Here is a 19,558-nt window from a genome sequence, read left to right on the forward strand (position 1 = left end):
AGGCAGATGGGATGTTTACTGAGGGCCCTGAGACAAAAGAGGGTCTTTTGTACCAATCTGTGACTGTTCTGTCTAAAATACGAGGAAACCAGAATCTTAAGAGTTCTCAAGTGACTGCTTGTATTCACAGTGACATAATTTGAGGATTTTACTTTTCAAGGAGAGTGTTGGTTTATTTCTGACTGTGTAAGCAAGCATGGGTTGATGGTGAGTATGGATGTGGTAGAGACTGGGAACAGCACAGCACAGCTGTGTGTGTGTGTGTGTGTGTGTATTCAAGTGTCTCTGTGTGTGTGTGGGTGTGCATTCAAGTGTGTGAGCGTGTCTATGTGTGTGTGTGTGTGTGTGTGTGTGTGTGTGTGTGTGAGAGAGAGAGAGAGAGAGAGAGAGAGAGAGAGAGAGAGAGAGAGAGAGAGTGTGTCTGTGTGTGTTTTGGAGGTATTCCCTGTCTGTGTAGCCTACTTATAAGTGACCACTTTCATTCTTGCATAAAGAAGAAAAAGAACTTCGAGGCACATGATCATATGTGCTTTTGTTAAAAAGTCACAAGGCGCATCTTTCATTTCAAGGCACAGATTGGATCATGCTCTCTAATTATTCAATTAGGCTGATTAAAGTGATATGAGATGGACAAAATGAATATTAATATATAAACGAATGTATATGCCAATGCCTGAAGATCACCGGGTTATGGTTAGGGAAATGGTTATCATTAAATGATGTCACAGAAATATATCAAAACTGGAACATTTGCTCCGTTATTGCTTTGATGAAAGTGTATACCAGCCAGCATGATCCGTCTTCATAAAAAGGACGCATCTCCTTTAAGAGAAAATGGAGCGCAACATCTACAATGGTAGGGGTGCACAATCGACTGAGAATGAAAAATAGCATCATATCTCTAGCACCAATTATTTATCGTTAACAATTCATCAACAGTTATGTTATAATAATCAAGCAATGTGAACTTAAATCCTTATACGAAGATTCATATGCAAGAACATTTGGAATATGTCCCTTGTTACCCCTTTCCCTGGCGCCGTCATTGTATGGATACGGACTGTACAGTGCGCTGCAGATTGCGTTGAATTAGCTGTTTGGTGTTGCCCTCCCCACACGTTCCGTATAACGGAACGATATTGCAGGATCCTTTGTTTTCCTTCGCTGGGTATCAAGGTAAGGAATTGACCTATGGTTTACCATATGCTTGTCTAGTAGCCGATATATTCTGCACAGACTGGCGTTGCCATGCGTTCTTGACTTTTTTTCGTCCGTTTCCCTCAATTCTCCATCACCGTAGGCTGAATGGATTGTTTGAATGATGTCAACTAGCTAGCTAGTTATTAAACACAAAATATGGAATAAAGTCAAGTCTGAGTAAAGTCAATTTCAGAATAAATTCGTGATCATGTGCGACGTCGTGTTTCAATTGGCATGCAAGCACCAGGCAACGTTCGTGTGTACTCCACTGTTGTTTTTTTTTGGCTCACAATGCTCCATACAGGTTGTTGGTGGCTGTAATTTAGTAGCTACACTAGTTCTACAACGTTGCGTCATTACACCAGCCTGAAGCAGCAGGTCACAACGAAACGATGCAACTAAACCTCAATGCTGCTCTCTTTTTTTTGCGGTTTTAACATTCTGTCATTATGATGTTTTGGGTGGCTCGAGCGCTGGGGAATTGCGTAGTCAGCATCGTTATTGTATGGGGTTATGAGATGTGATTGCCCGCTAACAAGCAGGGAAACTTGGACTCGCCAGTCCACTGAGAACATGGCATACAGGACAATGTTATGGTTCTTCTGAGATATTGTGGTGTTTTTCTGTTTTGACTGACATTTTTAGAATGAAATTTTTAGTCTTTATTACATTAGTGGAAATTAAGTGCAAGTGTATTGCATTGATTATATATTAGCATTAGGTCTGTTTGCATCGAGTGCCAATAGTTTAAAGCGGCAATCAGAAGTTGAAACATTAACTAAGTGGATTCCCCGCCCCTGTTTCTGGTAAAAAGCTGAAGGATGGTGCTGGAGAATTGTAACAACTCTCAAATTCATAGACAGAGCTATGGCTGCAAGTACTGACCGTCCATGATATCAACATCATAGTTTTAACCATGTTTTGAGGCTCCTATATAGTGTTTGTTAACATTTACTTTGTTTACAAACATTGGATTGAAACAAGCTTATATTTAGGGTCTGATGGGGTACAACAGTGGAACTAAGTTGAACTAACTCTGGCTGAATCATTTGATCTACAGTACCTGGTACACAGCTGCACACAACAGGTTTAGTGTCAAAAGCTAAATATTGGGATTAGAGTGTGTGTGTTCGTTGGTAGGCTGGCGTGGAAAATGCATTTGGGTATTTTATATCATTGTGAACAGGTTCTCAGGAGAATACGAGGGAAAAGCATTAGGCTTGGATGAATTTAGCAGAAACACTTTATTTGAATGTTCCGTCATACTGCCTGCATAAGTCATAAACATGACTTAGTTTAACATAATATGTTTCCTATTGACAGTATGTTAAGCATGATATGCTTATATCAGGTTTATGACAGAGACCAACAGTGGGGTCATAAAGTAATGTCATGCCCCAAGTCCCTTTTATTACACATCAAATGTGTGCATTAAAAGTTAAGCAACCATTTAAAAAAAATATGCATTTGGCCCTGGCCTAATCATTTTAAAGGGATACTGCGAGATTCTGTCAATTATCTCTACAGGTATGCTAGCGTAATGCTACTGTACTTGTAGACTTCCAGTCACTGCGCTACTGCTAGTTAGCTTTGGCTCGCAAAACTAACTTCCGTCGCACTGCACGCAGAGACATTAAAATGGTATCCACGAGTTCTTCTGACTGTAGAAAAACGGCTTACTTGCCAGAATCTCACAGTATCCCATTAAAGCTTGACACTGTTGTGATGCATATTGCATAACAGCAGTAGCCGAACATTTTAGGCAAAAAACCTGACTGTGTGCGTCATAGGTTGCCGACTCGAAACAACACATTATGACACCGTTGACACATTCTGTCCCTGCTGTGTAATTGGACAATTTGAATTCCCCTCTTGATCACATGAATATTAAACACTAAACCTGCCCAGTTGCTCACCAATAAACTCATCCCTTATCTGGCCTGGCCATGCACACCTGGGCTGGCACAGCCAAGACAACAGCAGCTGTTGATTCTAGTGTTCATCACTAAAACGTTTTATTTGTGAGGAATGCTGAACCTTGACGAATTGGAGAGACTGACATGTCTAACATATGGGTCTCACAGTCAATGCCAGGTCAGTGTGATACATTTAATTCATTTCACTATTCCCAGTTATCTGGAGTAGTAGGCTGTGCTATTATAATCACTACATGTTTGTTGCCCCTTGCAAAGGGATATCATTTCGGCTAGCCTACACTCTGCTATGGCAAGCAGCAAGGGATAATGTCAAGAGGAACACAGAAAGGCAGTAAATGCTAACTCTAAATTGTATTACCTTCACTAGGGAGTCATTAGCTTCACTCCTGAAAGTGTTATGACTGCTGCTTGTACTGAATGTCCATAGTGCTGCTGCCTCTCTATGCCATAAACATGAACCAAAAGTACCCCCTTAACATCTGTTGGGTTTACATTAAAACAAAACATGAAGATGATAAGCTAGCCTACACATTTTTTTGCACAGGGAAAACCAGTAAGTCACTTGAAAATATGACTTGTATGAACATGTAGGCATGTTCCTAAAAACATTGAGGACATACAGTGCCTTCAGAAAGTATTCATACCCCTTGACTTATTCTACATTTTGTTGTTACCGCCTGAATTCAGAATGGATTAAATAGATTTGTTCTCTCACATGTCTACACACAATACCCCTAATGACAGTGAAAACATGTTTTTAGAAATGTTAGCACATTTATTGAAAAAGAAATACAGATATCGAATTTACATAAGTCAAATCAAATCAAATGTTATTTGTCACGTACACATGGTTAGCAGATGTTAATGCGAGTGTAGCGAAATGCTTGTGCTTCTAGTTCCGACAATGCAGTGATAACCAACAAGTAATCTAACTAACAATTCCAAAACTACTGTCTTATACACAGTGTAAGGGGATAAAGAATATGTACATAAGGATATATGAATGAGTGATGGTACAGAGCAGCATACAGTAGATGGTATCGAGTACAGTATATACATATGAGATGAGAATGTAGACAAAGTAAACAAAGTGGCCCATGAGTCAGTACCTTGGCCCATGAGTCAGTACCTTGTAGAAGCACCTTTGGCAGCGATTACAGAGTCTTTCTGGGTAAGTTTCTAAGAGCTTTCCACACCTGGGTTGTGCAACATTTGCCTATTATTATTTTCAACGTTTTTCAAGCTCTGTCAAATTGGTTGTTGATCATTGCTGGACAACCATTTTCAGGTCAGGCCATAGATTTTCAAGTAGATTTAATTCAAAACTGTAACTCAGCCAGTCAGGAACATTCACTGTCTTCTTGGTAAGCAACTAAAGTGTAGATTTGGCCTTGTGTTTGAGGTTATTTTAAGGTGAATTATTCTCCCAGTGTCTGATGGAAAGCAGACTGAACCAGGTTTTCCTCTAGGATTTTGCCTGTGCTTAGCTTCATTCCAATTTCGTGATATCCAATTGCGATCTTGTCTCATCGCTGCAACTCCCCAACTGGCTCGGAAGAGGCAAAGGACGAGTCATGCGTCTTCCGAAACATGAACAGCCAAGCTGCGCTTCTTAACACCCGCCTGCTTAAGCTGGAAGCCAGCCGCACCAATGTGTTGGAGGAAACCATAAAGGAAAACATAAAGCCCCCCCCCCCCGGGTTTGGACCAATTGTCCGCCACCCTATGGGGCGATCAAACCCCAGGCTGTTGCGATGCAGTGCCTTAGACCTGCTTTTTCTATCCTAAAAAAACTCCCCAGTCCTTAGTGATTACAAGCATATCCATAACATGATGCAGCCACCACTATGCTTTCAAATATGGAGTGGTACTCAGTAATGTGTTGTATTGAATTTGCCTCAAATATAACACTTTGTATTTAGGACAAAAAGTTAATTGCTTTGCCACGTTTTCCAGTATTACTTTAGTGCCTTGTTGCAAACAGGATGCATGTTTTGGAATATTTTATTCTGTACAGGCTTCCTGTAGTGACTGGGTGTATTGATAAACCATCCAAAGTGTAATTAATGACTTCACCACGCTCAAAGGGATATTCAATGTCTGCTTTTATTTTTACCCATTTACCAATAAGTGCCTTTTGCAAGGCATTGGAAAACAGCGTTGGTCTTTTTGGTTGGATATGTGTTTTGAAATTCACTGCTTGACTAAGGAACATTACAGATAATTAATTGTGTGTGGGGTACAGAGATGAGGTAGTCATTCAAATATCATGGTAAACACTTATTACACAGTTATTACACACAGTGACTCCATGCAACTTATTGTGACTTTTCTTGCAATTTTTTACTCCTGAACTTATTTAGGCTTACCATAATAAAGGGGTTAAATACTTATCTTTAGAAGTGAAGCTCTAAGCTGCTGCAAATGCCTGACCTGGAACAATCTGCGAACACATGAGCATCCATACATCATACACTGAGAATCATCAGACTACTAAAGCAGAGAGTATTAGCCGACGTAAAAGACCATCTTACACCTGTGTTTTTCAACCATTTCTGTGCCAGGGACTAGCAAGCTGTGGTTCTCCGCCTTATAGCTGAGTTTAAAGCTATTAGTTGAGAACTGATGAAATAGTGAGTTGACACTATCTGACAGAGCAGACAAGTTAGCAACATAATATGGACCGGAGCTGGTCAACAGAATAGAGGGTTGAGAAACCTTATCCTACTCCTCCTCTGGTCCTCTGCTGATGTAGAGGTTAACCCAAACCCTGCAGCCCCCAACATCACTCCCATTCCCCAGGCGCTCTCATTTGACTTTTGTAACCGTAAAAGCCTTGGTTTCATGCATGTTAACATCAGAAGCCTCCTCCCTAAGTTTTTTTTTTCTTCACGGCTTTAGCACACTCCACCAACCCGGATGTCATAGCCGTGTCTGAATCCTGGCTTAGGAAGGGCACCAAAAATGCTGAAATTTTCATCCCTAACTATAACATTTTCCGCCAAGATAGAACTGCCAAAGTGGGCGGAGTTGCAATCTACCGCAGAGATAGCCTGCATTGTTCTGTCATACTATCCAGGTCTGTGCCCAAACAATTTGAGCTTCCACCTTTCCAGAAACAAGTCTCTCACCATTGCCGTTTGTTATAGACCCCCTTCAGCCCCCAGCTGTGCCTTGGACACCATATGTGAATTGATTGCCCCTTATCTATTTTCAGAGTTCATACTGCCAGGTGACCTAAACTGGGACATGCTTAACACCCCGGCCGTCCTACAATCTAAGCTAGATGCCCTCATTCTCACACAAATTGTCAAGGAACCTACCAGGTACAAACCTAAATCCGTAACCATGGGCACCCTCTTAGATACAGTGGGGGAAAAAAGTATTTAGTCAGCCACCAATTGTGCAAGTTCTCCCACTTAAAAAGATGAGAGGCCTGTAATTTTCATCATAGGTACACTTCAACTATGACAGACAAAATGAGGGGGAAAAATCCAGAAAATCACATTGTAGGATTTTTTAAATGAATTTATTTGCAAATTATTGTGGAAAATAAGTATTTGGTCAATAACAGAAGTTTATCTCAATTCTTTGTCATATACCCTTTGTTGGCAATGACAGAGGTCAAACGTTTTCTGTAAGTCTTCACAAGGTTTTCACACACTTTTGCTGGTATTTTGGCCCATTCCTCCATGCAGATCTCCTTTAGAGCAGTGATGTTTTGGGGCTGTTGCTGGGCAACACGGACTTTCAACTCCCTCCAAAGATTTTCTATGGGGTTGAGATCTGGAGACTGGCTAGGCCACTCCAGGACCTTGAAATGCTTCTTACGAAGCCACTCTTTCGTTGCCCGGGCGGTGTGTTTGGGATCATTGTCATGCCGAAAGACCCAGCCACGTTTCATCTTCCCTTGCTGATGGAAGGAGGTTTTCACTCAAAATCTCACGATACATGGCCCTATGAATTCTTTCCTTTACATGGATCAGTTGTCCTGGTCCCTTTGCAGAAAATCTACGATATTATCTTCTGGGGATGAGTAGCAGGCAGTTGAATTTGGGCATGCTTTTCATCCAAAATTCCAAATGCTGCCCCCTTTCCTAGAGAAGTTAAATAAAGGTGAAATAAATAAATAACCATTAGCCAAGGCACAACCAGTTACTTTCCCACTTTCATGGTTAGTGTTCCTCCTTAGAAGAGAGAGGCAGGTATTTTGGGATGCTGATGTTTTACGTCCAACATTCTGTTTTATTGCTTGGCGTCTTGTTGAACAGTAAGACCTGCTACAGCTGTGAGAGAGTGAGTTTCTGCTGTTTTCCAAAAGGCACGACCAGACAGTCAGGTCTTCTATCCCCCTCGTTCTTCTTGTCGGGCGCAGCATGGGGTGCATCGTAATAGTCTAGAAAGGGCTTCCTTTCCCTCTCACTCTCCTCTTCATCTGCACTGATCTGAAAAGAAAGGGTAGATGAATCGTGAAAGGAAGTCCCTGGATACCTGCTGGGAATGCATAGTAGCCATCTGATTAATAGACTTGCAATGTGGTGGTTTTAGTCATTATAAAACATTTTATTGCAACACAATCACTTGCCAATCAATAAGGGATATGCTTTGGCTTTATGAAATAGCAGAGGTAAATCTACCATGTACATGGTGGTCAACTTCTGATCTCAGAGGACACAAAGCAACTTATTGTGACTCTTACAAAGGTTAGTTATGTCATTGAATTACACATCAAACAGATGTGGTACAGGTCCTGCTGAACATAGCACATGTCCTCTCTTCTATAATCTAGGCCGTTCCTTTCTCAGCCCCAGGGCATGATGTGGTGGTCAGCGAGACGTCACACATTTTGATTAGGACATTTTAAGGCTGGCTATGTTTGTCTCGAACATTTGGAGTCAAAGAATTGTTGGCACTGGCAGTGACATTAAATATCCATGGTTCCTGAGATAACTATGACTGCATAGCTACTCTACCTGGGGTCCAGCAAACACTGCTAACCAACAACCTCAGTTTCTGTACTCAAACAATAGGGCACTCTTGTACATGAGTACGCTACAGTGTCTGAGGCATGTTAGCATGCCGTCTGAGGAGCAATAGAGAGAGACTGGGTCAGTCAGACAGCGTTCACTAGGACAGCTCCACTGATATGATCCTGGAGGGAGAAGAAAAATGGGGAGAGAGGGAGAAAGAGGGCAGAGGGAGGAAGGGAAAAAGAGGGGTGTGAGGGGGGGTTTAAAGTGGAGCAGTGGAGTTTTACTGAGACTGGTTATAAAGCTGGCACTCAGGAGGGAGGAGGAGGAGAGGTAGAGGAGGGGTAGGAGGGAGAGTGAGTAGAGTACAAATACTTTTGGGAGTGGGCATTTACTGTAGACCGTGGGAGTCTTGAAGGTTGACCATAGACATCTCTAACTGTAGTGTAGAGAATCATTGTACCATCTAAACCGCTGTGAAATATATTTTCCATTACCAAAAATATTGTATTTTCAGCTGTTTGAAGCTGGGGTACAAAACCGAAAGTAAGACGCAAAAACAAAACTTTAAAACGGGAAGCATAGAAATAGCGTACATAACCGATCTACTGCTTCTTAGACTTGCTTTCAATGAGAATGACAATCTATAACTCACATTTCTATTTTGAATTTTGTCTGGTCACCCAAAAAAGTTACATATTGCAGCTGTAATGCGCTAAAACTAAGCTAGCTATAATAAAGCCTTGCAGTTGCTGCTGATGCTCGTGAATTTTCTCTGATGGTTGTACTATACTTGAGTTAATTTGCTGTTTACATTGTATGATAGTGGCATTTACTGGCTAGGTTGTATTGTGTCACTGTTATAGGCGTTGTTAAAGTGTGGCTGTAGTCTCAGCCAGGCTAGCTATTTTTATGTCTGGGCTGTTTGAGTTGGCTGGGCTAATTCAGAGATTGCTGTGGTGATAACATTGTGGCTCATTAGAATTCTCTGGAAGGTTAGGCTATGTGAAAATGTGACTGTGAAGTGTCAATTTAGGATTGTGATAATGCGACTTGATTGTGGTAATGAAGTTTTTGTCTGCATTTTGCTACAGATACTGTCTCTGTGTCATATCGGAGATTAAAGTGTGGCCATTTTATTTATGGTTATGTGGCTGTCTCATGTTTCAGTTATGTTAGTGTGTACTACTGAGTCACTTTTGTGATTGTCTGGCCATCTAGGCTAGGTTGTGTTATTGTGTTGATTGTTTCATTTTTCGGTTGTGATAGTGTGGCCATCTAGGCTAGGTTGTGTTAGTGTGGCCATCTAGGCTAGGTTGTGTTATTGTGTTGATGGTTGTGATAGTGTGGCCATCTAGGCTAGGTTGTGTTATTGTGTTGATGGTTGTGATAGTGTGGCCCTGGTCTCATATTTCTCAGCTCATGTGAATCCTCTGGAGGCAATTTAGACCCATCTGTCTGATTCCTGACACATCAATGGAGACGCAGCTGTAAAAAAACAGGGCCCCTTCAGGCTTTTTCCTGACAGTGAACACATCTCTGTGTGTGTGTGTGTGTTTTGCCTCCAGTCAACGGTTGCCCTACCTGCTGCTTGTTTTTTTAATGTCGAGTGCATCTGCCTCTGGAGAGACAAGCGAATTAGCTGATCTGATCATGTGGCCTAACACACCAGTGTGAGGCCTCCCGGATGGTCTTTTGACTCCCAAAACCCTGATACCTCAACCATTCAACACATAACAGGCCAATCAAACACTCCTGAGCCCTGGAAAATAGGCCTACTAATAATTTGCATACTGTACACATTTAGTGTAGAGCCCTGTGTAAGAACTCCTTGTCAGACACTGTGTATTTGCGCTTGATTGCGAGGAGAGCTACTTTCAGCAGCATTCAGGATAGAGGAACCTCCTTTTTTTTTCTGGGATGTGGGCCTAGGCCCAATGTCTTGTAATTTAAGTTAGTGTACATCTAAGCTACTTGACTTCCTGCCGTGCTGTTATGTGAGGAGGGTGCACATCATGCCCCTTTGTGCACACTGACTGATTCTCAAAGGGCCGAAGCCTCGACAGTGAATCATCTCGTTTTAGGATTAGATCCAGAGTGACATTTCTGTCCTGCTGGGGTTGTGCTTATGCCTCACCTTTGGTCTGCTTCTGCTTGGCGTTAAGCCTTCCTGGGTCTCAGGCTGTTATGTTGTGACTTCTAAAGGCCTCTCAGGCAGACCTGTTCATATGCATGTTCAAATGCAAATCTATTGTTTTTACCCTCCAAGAAACAACAAACACTGATAGGCCTGGCCTACATAGGGCTGGGTGATTTTGTTTGACATTCATGGCTATGTATTCATGGCTATGATTTTCAATGCATTCCTTGTCGATCACCAAACATTTCTGTAGAAAATCCAACGATAAAGGCTTGCGCTCCATTTTGTTCCATTTTTATTCGTGTTGTGAATTTGGCGGTAGGTGCACTTGATTCATAAGCCCTGCGCAGCAGGTACTCAGTGTTCACATTTTTAACTATTTAATTTGTTACAGAAGATAAACTCTGCCTACCTGGCAGACCGGTGACTAAATTGAGTGCTGCGACTACTCCGCTGGCCAATCGGATAGCTCAAATCACCATGCCCACAGAACTCTCATGACCCACAGCAAAGTTTGATAGGCTACTAGCCTATGTAAGAGTTAATAACTTTTAAAACCATGACCACATAGAGACCGTCCAAATTATACAGCAAAGAGCTGCTGTTTTTATGAGTGAGTTCATGTTACATTTTTTATTCAGGACTGTCAACACTGTTTTTATTCGACACTATTACAAAACATAAAACGCACTTCTCCTTACTTCCACTAGCGCTGCAATGAATGAGTAGCCAAGTGTAGGCCTATCAACGGCCCCGCGTTTTAGTATTAGTAGCTTGTCGTGTCTATTGTAATATCGTGGAATATTTAACTTTCTCATATGAACAACATGAATTTGTGCATGAGGCAGATGCAATCCGACTCGAGTTTAGTCATCAGGTGGAAGACCTTTTCCACCTCACTCTAGTCATCAGGTGGGAGACCTTTTCCCCCTCACTCTAGTCATCAGGTGGGAGACCTTTTCCCCCTCACTCTAGTCATCAGGTGGGAGACTGTTCCCCCTCTCTCTAGTCATCAGGTGGGAGACTGTTCCCCCTCTCTCTAGTCATCAGGTGGGAGACTGTTCCCCCTCTCTCTAGTCATCAGGTGGGAGACTGTTCCCCCTCTCTCTAGTCATCAGGTGGGAGACCTTTTCCCCCTCACTCTAGTCATCAGGTGGGAGACCTGTTCCCCCTCTCTCTAGTCATCAGGTGGGAGACCTTTTCCCCCTCACTCTAGTCATCAGGTGGGAGACTGTTCCCCCTCTCTCTAGTCATCAGGTGGGAGACCTTTTCCCCCTCACTCTAGTCATCAGGTGGGAGACTGTTCCCCCTCTCTCTAGTCATCAGGTGGGAGACCTTTTCCCCCTCTCTCTAGTCATCAGGTGGAAGACTGTTCCCCCTCTCTCTAGTCATCAGGTGGGAGACTGTTCCCCCTCTCTCTAGTCATCAGGTGGGAGACCTTTTCCCCCTCACTCTAGTCATCAGGTGGGAGACCTGTTCCCCCTCTCTCTAGTCATCAGGTGGGAGACTGTTCCCCCTCTCTCTAGTCATCAGGTGGGAGACTGTTCCCCCTCTCTCTAGTCATCAGGTGGGAGACTGTTCCCCCTCTCTCTAGTCATCAGGTGGGAGACCTTTTCCCCCTCTCTCTAGTCATCAGGTGGAAGACTGTTCCCCCTCTCTCTAGTCATCAGGTGGGAGACTGTTCCCCCTCTCTCTCGTCATCAGGTGGGAGACTGTTCCCCCTCTCTCTCGTCATCAGGTGGGAGACCTTTTCCCCCTCTCTCTCGTCATCAGGTGGGAGACTGTTCCCCCTCTCTCTAGTCATCAGGTGGGAGACTGTTCCCCCTCTCTCTAGTCATCAGGTGGGAGACTGTTCCCCTCTCTCTCTGTTCCCCCTCTCTCTAGTCATCAGGTGGGAGACTGTTCCCCCTCTCTCTAGTCATCAGGTGGGAGACTGTTCCCCCTCTCTCTAGTCATCAGGTGGGAGACTGTTCCCCCTCTCTCTAGTCATCAGGTGGGAGACTGTTCCCCCTCTCTCTAGTCATCAGGTGGGAGACTGTTCCCCCTCTCTCTAGTCATCAGGTGGGAGACTGTTCCCCCTCTCTCTAGTCATCAGGTGGGAGACTGTTCCCCCTCTCTCTAGTCATCAGGTGGGAGACTGTTCCCCCTCTCTCTAGTCATCAGGTGGGAGACTGTTCCCCCTCTCTCTAGTCATCAGGTGGGAGACTGTTCCCCCTCACTCTAGTCATCAGGTGGGAGACCTTTTCCCCTTCACTCTAGTCATCAGGTGGGAGACCTGTTCCCCCTCTCTCTAGTCATCAGGTGGGAGACTGTTCCCCCTCTCTCTAGTCATCAGGTGGGAGACTGTTCCCCCTCTCTCTAGTCATCAGGTGGGAGACTGTTCCCCCTCTCTCTGGTCAGTCTCACCGGAGGAAAGAAAGGAGAGCTCAGGGACCGTGAGAGGCGGGACCCTCTTCTGTTCTCTCCCTCTCTCCACTGATACTAAATCCGTGTTCAAAACAACTGGGAACTCAGAAATCTCAGACAACTGGGAACTACTGGGGAAAACTAGCTCCGACTGGGAAACATAGTTTTGAACGGTCATCCAACTCGGGATTCCAAGTCAGAAACTCTGGCATCTTTCTAGACCTCCGACTTTCCAACCTTAAGATCACTGACATCATGATTTTACCTTGGGCCCCAGTTGTCTTGAAAGCACCTTGACCAAACGCACATTTCAATTTATGCTCAGCTGTGTCTCACAAGTGCAACACCAACTGATCTATTTTGTTATCAAAGCTTGAGTTGTGAAATATAATATGGTCTGATTAACAATTTTGGGAGGCCAGTCATATAGCCAATATGCTGTGATAGTCCTACTGCACAAACCTCATTCCTACACAACTGGTTTTATTAGGTTCATCAAATCACATTTTATTTGTCACCTGCGCCGAATACAGGTGTAGACCTTAGTGAAATGCTTACTTACAAGCCCTTAACCAACAATGCAGTTAAGAAAAATACCTAATAAAAATAAAAGAAACAAAGTAACAAATAATTACAGAGCAGCTGTAAAATAACAATAGCAATGTTAAGGTAAAAAAAAAAAATAGTGGTAGATCTCTGCTTGTTTTTAGACTGCGAAAGTGATCTTACTGCACCAGTAACCGAAAGGTTGTTTGTTCGAATCCCCTAGCCAACTAGGTGAAAAATCTGTCTATGTGCCCTTGAGCAAGGAGCTTAACCCTAATCGTTTTGGATAAGAGCCAATTTTTGCTTGACACAATTTCATCTGTCCTGAAGGTAGAACTCCGCCTACCCGGCAGGCCCAGAGAGCAAATCAATTACACCTATAGGCCTGCCGCTGGCTAATTGGACAGCTCTGATCACCGTGTCTGCACAATTTTCTCGTGCCATAGACTGTAAAACAAAGCCTTGAACGCACAGCAAAGTTGATAATGTAAGATTTCAAAACTTTTAAGAGAATGACTATAGAGAGACTCAACGAATATAGCAAAGAGCTGCTGTTTTTATGAGTAAGTTCATGCTTAAGTTATTGAGCACTGTCAACACCTTGTTCAGCACTTTTTTTTTACGAGACATAAAATGTGAGCTCTCTCTACTTTCACTCACGCTACAACCAGCACTGCACCTGCAATGAATCAGTCTAGTAAAGTGTTTCCATAAGCTTGCGTTGCTTTTATTATTGTCTTGCCTTTTTTTAATATCCAGGAATATTTTACTTTCTCTGGTCATAGGAGTAACAACATTAATTGGTGCATGAGGCAGAAATAATGCAATGCGACTTGTGTTTCGCCATCAGAAGACTGTGTCCCATTTTCTCAGTGGAGGAAGGGAGAGAGGAGGGACGGTGAGTCTGGTGAGAGGCAGCCTCACTGCTGCTCCATCCCTCACCTCAGACTGACCATCAGCTGGAAGACTGTCTCCTTTTCTCAGTGGAGGAAGGGAGAGCGGAGGGACGGTGAGTCTGGTGAGAGGCAGCCTCATCACTGCTCCCTCCCTCACCTCAGACTGACCATCAGATGCAGGTCATCAGTCCAGTAAAAAAAGGAAATGATTATGCTCACTCAGCTGTGCCTCACAAGTAATAAAACAAAATGACCTATTACCAGTGTGATCATATACCTACAATTTTGAAATATCATTTGAAAATGGTCTGAAAAGAACCACATTGGCAGGGAATTTCAAGCATAGCCAATATGCAGTGATAATGTATTGGGCCTATAGCCTTCTGCACAAACAGAACTGTTTTTAATTGGTCAATGTTGCATAGGTTTACGTTTTTTATGTCACGTTTAAATCAAATCTGAGCGGTAGATCTTGACCTGCATTTTGAATTAGAATGTGGTCTTGACTCAGGAAATCTTGGTGACCACTGGTGTAGAGACTTATTTACAGATGGCTGGGCATGCTACCAGAGTCGTGAGATTATTCCAACATCAAGTCGAATGAAGGGGGATTATACGGCAGCACTGCTGTGAGTGTGAACGACCCACCAGAAGGTACTGATGAGACAGACCATATAGTACCCTGCCTGAGCAGATGGTCTCAACCAAAGGTCTCCACAGGAACAGTTGAAGGGTGCCAGGTAACGAGCAGTTCCATATTTCCCAAACACAAACAAGCGGTGCAGAGAGCCAGAGAAGAGCTGTGTCTGCAGTAGCACTGTGGACGATTGTGACATTGACAGTATTCGGATAAAGTCACTAACTCCTTTCTGCTTGTAAAGGCCAATTGATTTGGGTTTCAAATTACAGTACCAGTCAAAAGTTTGGACACACCTACTCATTCCAGGTTTTTTATTTTTTTAAATCAAATATTTTCTACATTGTAGAATAATAGTGAAGACATCAACACTATGAAATAACACATATGGAATCATGTAGTAACCAAAAAAGTGTTAATTAAACAAATCAAAATATATTTGAGATTCTTCAAAGTAGCCACCCTTTGCCTTGATGACAGCTTTGCACACTCTTGGCATTCTCTCAACCAGCTTCATGAGGTAGTCACCTGGAATGCATTTCAATTGACAGGTGTGCCTTGTTAAAAGTTATTTAGTGGAGTTTGAGCCAATCAGTTGTGTTGTGACAAGGTAGGGGTGGTATCAATGGTGTAAAGTACTTAACTTCTCTAGGGTAGGGGGCAGCATTCTGAATTTTGGAATGAAAGCATGCCCAAATTACACGGCCTGCTACTCGGGCCCAGAAGATATGATATGCGTATAACTGGTAGATTTGGATAGGAAACACTCTAAAGTTTTCAAAACTGTTAAAATAATGTATGTGAGTATAACAGAACTGATTTGGCAGGCGAAAACCTGAGAGAAATCCATTCAGGAAGTAGTTTCTTTTTTGGTTTTGTAGTTTTCTATTCAATGCCATTACAGTATCCATCGACTTAGGATTCAAATTGCAGTTCCTATGCCTTCCACTAGATGTCAACAGTCCCATTGAAATATTATAGAACATTTAGGCTAAAAACAACCTGAGGATTGAATATAAACATCGTTTGACATGTTTCTATGAACTTTACGGATACAATTTGGATTTTTTTGTTTGCCTGTTTTGACTGCGTTTGAGCCTGTGGATTACAGAAGAAAACGCGCGAACAAAACAGAGGTTTTTGGATATAAAGAGACTTTATCGAACAAAAGGAACATTTATTGAGTAAATTAATGTCTTCCGAGTGCAACCATATGAAGATCATCAAAGGTAAGGGATTAATTTTCTCTATTTCTGACTTGTGTAACTCTTCTACTTGGCTGGCTACTGTTTGTAATGATTTGTCTGCTGGGCTATTTTCTCAAATAATCGTAAGGTATGCTTTCGCCGTAAAGCATTTTAAAAATCTGACACCGTGGTTGGATTCACAAGAAGTTAATCTTTAAACCTATGTAAAATATGTTTTTGTTTTCTGAATTTTTATAATGACTATTTCTGTATTTGAATTTGGCGCTCTGCAATCTCACTGGATGTTGGCAAGATAGGACGCTAGTATCCCACATACCCTAGAGCGGTTAAAACATCTTAAGGCTCCTTTTATCTCAATTTCCGCCTGAATGACGTGCCCAAAGTAAACTGCCTGTTGCTCAGGCCCTGAAGCCAGGGTATGCATATAATTGGTACCATTGGATAGAAAACACAGAAGTTTGAAGAAATGTTAAAATATTGTAGGACAATCAAACACAATAGATATGGTAGGAGAAAATCCAAAGAAAAACCAACTGTAATTTTGTTTCTTTTGAGAGACCATCCTCTTAGAATGGCCAGTATAAGGGCATACTGAGAATTAGCTACCTGGATGTGATTCATGTGGCTTCCACAGGGTGTCAGCAGTGTATGTTAAAGGTTTCAGGCTTGTAAGTTCAAAAATGAATAACAAATATCAGTTTTAGTACAGGGACACAGTCTTGGAAATTAGTGTTTGCGCGCGCTATGAAGATAGGACGCACCTGCTAAAATCGGTTTCCTATTGAACATACTACTTTCCGTAAGAAATAATAGTTTGATTACATTTTAGGGTATCTGAGGAGTAAATAGAAACATATTTTGACTTGTTGAAACAAAGTTTAGGGGTAGATTTTCAGATTCCTTTCTCTCCATGTTGAACGAGTGGATTACGCAAATCGATGGCGCCAACTAAAGACTTTTTGGGATATAAAGAAGGATTTTATCTAACAAAACAACACTACATTTTATAGCTGGAACCCTTTGGATGACAAATCAGAGGAAGATTTTCAAAAAGTAAGTGAATATTTAATCGCCATTTGTGAATTTATGAAACCTGTGCCGGTGGAAAAATATTTTGATGTGGGGCGCTGTCCTCAAACAATGACATGGCATGTTTTCACTGTAATAGCAACTGTAAATCGGACAGTGCAGTTAGATTAACAGGAATTTAAGCTTTCAACCAATATAAGACACGTGTACCTAAATGTTTAATATCCATAATATTTATGATTATTTATTTGAATTGCGAGTCCTCCAGTTTCACCGGAAGTTGTCCCGCTAGCGGGATGCCTAGGCTTAAGAATTAACTGACTTGCCTAGTTAAATAAAGGTTAAATAAAAACATCTGTGAGATTGACTAACAAAATCAATGGGGGGCCCATTGATAATGTACTTTTTTACATTTTCCCTGACACCCAAAAGTACTAGTTACATTTTGACAGGAAAATGGTCCAATTCACACACTTATCAAGAGAACATCCCTTGTCATCCCTACTGTCTCTGATCTGAAGAACTCACAAAACACAAATGCTTAATTTGTAAATTGTCTGAGTGTGCCCCTGGCTATCCGTCAATAAAAAAATCTAAATTTTGCAGTCTGGTTTGCTTAATATAAGGAATTGTAAATGGTTTATATTTTTACCTTTACTTTAGGCACACTGCTTCAGTGTGTGCAAACCTGGTCAAGAACTACAGGAAACGTATGATCTCTAATTGCAAACAAAGTTTTCTGTATCAAATATTAGGTTCTGCTTTTCTGATGTATCAAATACTTATGTCATGCAATAAAATGCAAATTAATTACTTAAAAATCATACAATGTGATTTTCTGGATTTTTGTTTTAGATTCCGTCTCTCACAGTTGAAGTGTACCTATGATAACAATTACAGACCTCTACATGCTTTGTAAGTAGGAAAACCTACAAAATCGGCAGTGTATCAAATAGTTGTTCTCCCCACTGTAAGTACATTTTAGAAATTCAATTTACTTTTGATACTTAAGTATATTTAAAACCAAATACTTTTAGACTTTTGCTCAAGCAGTATTTAACTGGGTGACTTTTACTTGAGTCATTTTCTATTATGGTATCTTTACTTGTACTCAAGTATGACAATTTAGTACTTTTTCCCACACAAGGTGGTATACAGAAGATAGCCGTATTTGGTAAAAGACCAAGTCTATATTATGGCAAGAACAGCTCAAATAAGCAAAGAGAAATGACAGTCCATCATTACTTTAAGACAAAGTCAGTCAATCTGGAACATTTCTGTCGGGTCTCAACTTACTGTTATAGAATAATACACAAGGTGCCATTTCGAAATTTGGTTGTGCATCAGCAGTTTTTCTCTTATGTCAAGTCACTCAATTATCCCAAGCCTGCTAACTTTAGATTGGTAAGTTATTCTAGCCAGCTATTTTATTTTTATTTAAACTTTTATTTACATTACAGGTCGAAGAAACATTTCAAACTGAGTATAGAATCAATCATTGGGATGTTTTTATCATAATGTTCCAACCGGAGAATTCCTTTGTGTCTAGAGGAGCAATGGAACGCAGGTCGATATCATGTGGAATGCGCATGACCAGGAAATGGCTCTCTGCCAGTAACCTGACTCATTCAGCTTGTATTCAGTCCCACAACACAGTAGAAGCCTCATTCAAGTTTCTAAAGACAGTTGACATCTAGTGGAAGCCCTAGGAAGTGCAACTTCATTCATATCCCACTGTGAATTCAATAGGGCCTGGGTTGAAAGTCGACCAACCTCAGATTTCTCACTTCCTGTTTGGATTTCTTCTCAGGTTTTTGCCTGCCATATGAGTTCTGTTATACTCACAGACATCATTCAAACAGTTAGAAACTTCAGAGTGTTTCCTATCCAATACTACTACTAATATGGGCATATTAGCAACTGAGACTGAGGAGCAGGCCGTTTACTCTGGGCACCTCTGGGCACATTTCATCCAAGATACTCAATACTAGAGGTCAACCAATTAATCGGAATGGCCGATTTTAATTAGGGCCGATTTTCAAGTTTTCATAACAATCGGAAATCGGTATTTTTGGACACCGATTTGGCCAATGTAAAAAAATATGTATTTTTAAATATTTGTATTTTTTTTACACCTTTTTATTTAATATTTATTTAACTAGGCAAGTCAGTTAACCTCTTCAACCTATGGGGGCGCTATGTCATTATTGGATAAAAAGACGTGCCCGTTTTAAGCGCAATATTTTGTCACGAAAAGATGCTCGACTATGCATGGAATTGACAGCCTTGGAAAGACAAAACTCTGACGTTTCCAAAACTGCAAAGATATTATCTGTGAGTGCCCGAGAACTAATGCTACAGGCGAAACCAAGATGAAACTTCAAACAGGAAATGAACAGGATTTTTGACGCTGTGTTTACTAACGTCTCCTTATATGGCTGTGAATATGCTGTGAACGAGCTTATGCGCTCTGCCGTTCATCCAAGATGTCTGCAGCATTGTGGTGTATTTGTAGGCATATCATTGGAAGATTGGCCATAAGAAACTACATTTGCCAGGGGGCCGTCCAGTGTCCTTTGTCTAAATCGG

At 41.7% G+C, this 19,558-nt stretch overlaps 1 protein-coding gene across 1 annotated transcript in view; it reads left to right on the plus strand.

Annotated features, from left to right (window-relative positions):
- The first annotated feature begins 902 nt into the window (after positions 1-902).
- Positions 903-19,558, plus strand: part of LOC115103178 (protein FAM110B-like) — a 44,231-nt gene continuing 25,575 nt past the window's right edge. Inside the window, exon 1 of the mRNA XM_029623909.2 lies at positions 903-1,176. The gene's annotated coding sequence lies outside the window, so the exon portion shown is untranslated. The remainder of the gene's footprint in view (positions 1,177-19,558) is intronic.

This window comes from Oncorhynchus nerka, linkage group LG20 (assembly GCF_034236695.1).
Source record: "Oncorhynchus nerka isolate Pitt River linkage group LG20, Oner_Uvic_2.0, whole genome shotgun sequence".
In the NCBI taxonomy this organism is placed as follows: domain Eukaryota; kingdom Metazoa; phylum Chordata; class Actinopteri; order Salmoniformes; family Salmonidae; genus Oncorhynchus; species Oncorhynchus nerka.